The sequence below is a fragment of the Notamacropus eugenii genome, chromosome 2 (assembly GCF_028372415.1).
Source record: "Notamacropus eugenii isolate mMacEug1 chromosome 2, mMacEug1.pri_v2, whole genome shotgun sequence".
NCBI classification, from domain to species: domain Eukaryota; kingdom Metazoa; phylum Chordata; class Mammalia; order Diprotodontia; family Macropodidae; genus Notamacropus; species Notamacropus eugenii.
Genome location: NC_092873.1, coordinates 451,014,895 through 451,019,988, shown reverse-complemented (window position 1 = coordinate 451,019,988; position 5,094 = coordinate 451,014,895). Strand labels below are relative to the sequence as shown.

At 43.8% G+C, this 5,094-nt stretch overlaps 1 pseudogene; it reads left to right on the top strand.

The window, feature by feature from the left end:
- Positions 1-678: 678 nt before the first annotated feature.
- Positions 679-3,529, top strand: LOC140523172 (RAC-alpha serine/threonine-protein kinase pseudogene; annotated as a pseudogene).
- Positions 3,530-5,094: the final 1,565 nt, after the last annotated feature.

The following is a 5,094-nucleotide window of genomic DNA, read 5'->3' as shown; positions in this document are numbered from 1 at the left end:
GAACAGAGCAGAATAGAAAATTTGACCTTCAGATCCAAGAATCAAGAGAAACATGAAAAGATAAACAGGGAAGAGAAGCCATAAAGGACTCATTAAAGTTGAACTGTTCACATTCCTACATGGAAAGATGATATTTGTAAGTCATGAGACTTTTCTTAGTATTAAAGTAGTTAGAGAGAATATATATATATATACACACACATATATATACATATATATGCATATATACACACATATACATATATGCATATACACATATATTTATACATAAATACATACACGTATATGTGTGTGCATATATGTATACATGTATACATATACATGTGTGAGTATAACCCTGCCCCAACCAATCCCAGCTGTGGCAACCACAGCCACTGGGATCCAGGAAGCAGGGAGTAAGGAGGGGAGGCACTGCTTTGGCCTCCTACCCCCAGTTCCCCTACCCTCAAGCAGATTGGCATACAAAGCTGGAGGTGTCCCTGGACAGGCTAAACGCAAGCCCCACCTGTGGCAGAGACACCCCCTGCCCATCCACCTGAGGCCTGTCTAGACCTGGTTCTCCAAAGAATTACTGGGACTGATGCCCAGGATTTGGAATTCAGAGCCCTTACAATCTTTCCAGGAGGATCGAGGTGACTACTCAGGATTCACCCAGATGCTCTTTACCTGCTGGCGGCCATGAACAGTGTCGTGATTATTAAAGAGGGCTGGCTACATAAGCATAGAGAATACATCAAATCATGGCAGGCACACTGCTTCCTTTTTTAAATTATTTTGTTTTAAGTTTTTTACAATCACTTCCATGTATCTTAAATTTTTTTCCACTCCCTCCCCCTTTTCTCCCCACCCCCTCCCAGAAATGGCATGCAATCTTATATAGGTTCTACACATACATTTCTATTATATTGCTTCTTGCTCATGATGATTTTCCTGGCTTTTCAAGTGGATCTCTGCTTCTGGGGCACAGGACCAATGGAGTCCCACCATTCTTGTGGTTAGAACTTGAGGCTTTGTGTATTGTGAACACTGGTTGTTTCAGCTAGAAGCTAGAATGTTGTAGCTTATCTGGTGCAGAGGTGACTGATGTGCCAAAACCGAGGCCTGGTGAAGTCTTTCTGAGTTTCTCTGGAGTTAACCTGGAGTTAGCTGCGTGAAATGTGGAAGAGGGGTGCTCTGGCCACAGGAGGTCTCCTCTCCTGAGCACAGGTAGACTCTATGGTTGGTGAACCCCATTTGCATTAGTCTTCCCTATTCCCCTGGCTGTGCTGAGGTACGCCTGGGGCCCTGGTGTTGATGATTGTGGACTCCACATTTCTGGGGCTCAGGATCTCATCCCAGTTCACTGAGGTGGGGTTGTCTGGGACAGCTCCAGTCCTGCACTGGTCCCTTTCAGCCATAGCAAGAGGGACCCCCTTTGCTATTTTCCTAGCCACACAGGCTAAGAGACTGTTTACCCCTTTGGCTGATTACACTCTTTCAGAATTTTTCCTGGGGAAATATTCCATGGGTTTTTCAAGGTCAACAAAGGGAGGGGTAGAGCATTTACTGATCACTCCACCATCTTGACTCCCGCAAGCTCAAGTAGGTGACTTACAGACATTTAATCTGCAGGCTGATAGTCTCAGGAACAGCAGTTGCAGTTACCTGGACTTCTGTGGTTCTCTCTCTCTCTCTCTCAGTTCCACTAGACTCCTGTTCTGAATCGATATGTTTGAGATTCAGTAGTCCTGCTGCTGCTTCCAACCACTGCGGGGCTTCTTGCTTGGTTTTGCTATAGCAGGTTCTGTACTGGTACAGCCTGTCTGCTGTGCACTCTGCCGTCCTCCAACCCCATGCAACAGATCCTTCCCATCAACCTTTCTGTCTGTCCTGAGTTGGAAATCTGCCACAGTCTGTCTCCTATTGGATTCTACCACTCTAAAATTTGTTCAGATTCTCTTTTTAGAGGTATCTGAAGGAGTTTGTCTTAGAGCTTAGGTGAGTAGTTGCTCTCATTCTGCCGTCTTGGCTCTCTCTCCAGACAAGCTGCTTCTTGCTAAAGAGTGATGGGTCCTTCATTGACTACAATGAGCGGCCATTGGAAGTGGAGCAGCAAGAGTCACCCCTCAACAATTTCTCAGTTGCATAATGCAAGTTGATGAAGACAGAATTACCCAAAACCAATACATTTGTCATCTGCTGCCTGCAGTGGACCATGGTAATGGAGAGAACGTTTCAAGCGGAGATCCCTGAAGAGCAGGAAGAATGGCCTAAAGCCATACAGTTGGTGGCTGACAGTCTGAAAAATTAAGAACTGATGGACTTCTGGTCAGGCTCACCCAGTGACAATTCAGGAACTGAGGAGATGAAAGTGTCTAAGACAAAGCCCAAACACAAAGGGACAATGAATGAATTTGAATACCTGAAGTTGCTGGGCAAAGGCACAATTGAGAAGGTTATCCTTGTGAAGGAGAAATAAACTGGGAGATACTATGCCATGGTCCTTGAGAAGGTAGTGATTATGGCCAATGATGAGGTGGCACACAAGCCTATGGAGAAGTGAGTCTTGCAGAACTCAAGGCACCTATTCCTGACAGCACTGAAGTACTCATTCCAGGCGCTCAACCCCTTATGCTTTGTGATGGAGTATGCCAATGAAGGAAAGCTGTTCTTCCATCTCTCCTGAGAGTGAGTATTCTATGAAGACCAAGCCGGGTTCTATGGGGCAAAAATTGTGTCTGCGCTGGAGTACTTATATTCTGAGAAGAATGTAGTGTGCAGAGACTTCAGGTTGGAAAACCTAATGCCAAACAAAGATGGTCACATCAAAATCACTGACTTCAGTCTGTGCAAGGAGGGGATAAAGGATGGTCCTACAATGAAGACCTTCTGTGGGACTCTGGAATATCTGACCCTTGAGGTCCTACAGGACAATGACTATGGAAAGGGCAGTGGATTAGTGGGACCTGGGAGTGGTTATGTATGAGATGATGTGTGGTCAGCCACCCTTCTGCAACCAGGATCATGAGAAACTGTTTGAGCTGATCCTCATGAAGGAGATCTGATTTCCCTGAATGGTCTCTCTAAATGCCAAGTCTCTTCTAATGGGGTTGCTCAAAAAAGACCCCCAAGCAGAGGTTAGGTGGGGGACCAGATGATGCAAAAAAGATTATACAGCACAAATTTTTTGCTAGCATTGTTTGGCAATATGTCTATGAAAAAAAGCTCGTGCCTCCTTAAGTCACAAGTCACATCTGAGGCAGATACCAGGTAATTTGATGAGGAGTTTACAGCCCAGATGATCATAATCACTCCTCCTGACCAAAATGACAACATGGAGTATGTGGACAACAAGAGAGGGCCCCACTTTCTTCAGTTCTCCTACTTTGGCAATGGGACATTATTATGTATGGCTGCCCCAAGGGCATCCATTCTGGAGCAAACACACCCAAGGCCTGCATTTGGGGAACTTGGACTTCAATCAATACTCGGGAGCTTCCTATGTTTCCTGACTCATGAACACATTGCTTTGTACAGTGCTTTAGATTAATTTCTAGGAAGTCTCACCATTGATTTGTATTTTAAAAAAAGAAAAATTCTCTGATGTGTTTTTGAGAGGAACCAAAGCAATTACAATATTAAGTCATTTTCATGCCAGCTGCAACTGAAGGTCTGAAAGAACATGTTAAAAAAGTTCATTTTAGAAATAAGACATCCAATATGAAAAAGTTTGAAAAAGAAAAATCCCCCTCATCTTTTTATTTATTCCATCTAGCTTTTTTTTGTTTTTTTCACCTCAATATTGCCTCAGCACTCAGAACACCCAAGTGGATGGCTTTAGAAAGGTGTAAAGACACTTGTCACTAGTGCAAAAATTAACCTCAGAAACAAGATGAGCAGGCTTTGAGGGCCAAGGAGAGCTTGGGGTGGGGTGTGGGTGTGGACCAACTCCTGAAAGGACCCAAGCTGATGACCTCAGTGAGGTGTTCAACAGACCCAGTGTTGTGGCCACAACTCCCAAAACACTGTGAGCCAGATGGTTCAAGGGGGCTCATCAAAGTTCTTTATCTGAAGTAATCCTCAGTCATCATAGGGAGCATCCATGGACTAGATAACTGTTGGCATCAACTCCCTGCCAACCTCCTCTATGTCCTTCCCTCCCCCATCAGGCCTCAAGCCTCTTGTGGGTCATGCACACCCAACGGGAATTCTTCCAGTAAAATCAATATTGATACTGAGACCCCTCTCCTAATTCCTCAGCTACCTTCAAAGGGGAGGTAGTGAGTTCCTGGATGTGAGGATGCAGGAAAAAGCCCCCTGTGTAGCCTCCTATAATTGTTCCCAAGCCTTGTTTAATCTCAGAGAAGCTTTTTTCCCCCTTGTGCTATGTGTAACAAAAGGATTGAATTTGAATTTTTCCTTTATATTCAAAGGAATATGACATCAAAGTACAAGGGGGAGGTGGTATCTGGTTAACTGTATTGTGGACAGGAACTACTCTACCTGCTACTCCCACACACACACACATCCCCTTCCTCACATTTCATTATCCACATCATCTTAGTAACATTCCACAAACAACATCTTACTATGCTTCCAGCTAGTGTCTACTTGTCCTGTTGTAGGTTAGGTTCTTTGGCTTGACTGTCCAATACCATGAAATGAAATGTGCTGCATGCATGAGACAATTTGGCTTCAGGGCACCCCTCTTGTCCCCTACCCCCACCCCTCACCTTTGTCCATGGCTTTTTTTATGATGTTCAATTTACTATTTTTAATATTATAATATGGAAAATTTCCCTCAAAATACTTCAATAAAAATTGCTTTACAAGTTAAAAAAAATTGTTTTTGCATGCATCTGGGGAACAAGTTGTACAGATAATGGGGTATAGAAATCTATCTTGCCCTACAGGAAAATAGAGGGGTGGAGGATGGGAGAAAGGGGAGGATAGAAGGGAGAGCAGATTGAAGAAATGGGTGGTTGGGGTGCATACTGTCCTGGTGTGGGAGGAGGGGAGAAATGGGGAGAAAATATGGAATTCAAAATCTTGTGGAAGTGAATATTGAAAACTGAAAATAAATAAATTAAAAATAATGGAGAACTAAAAAAAAAG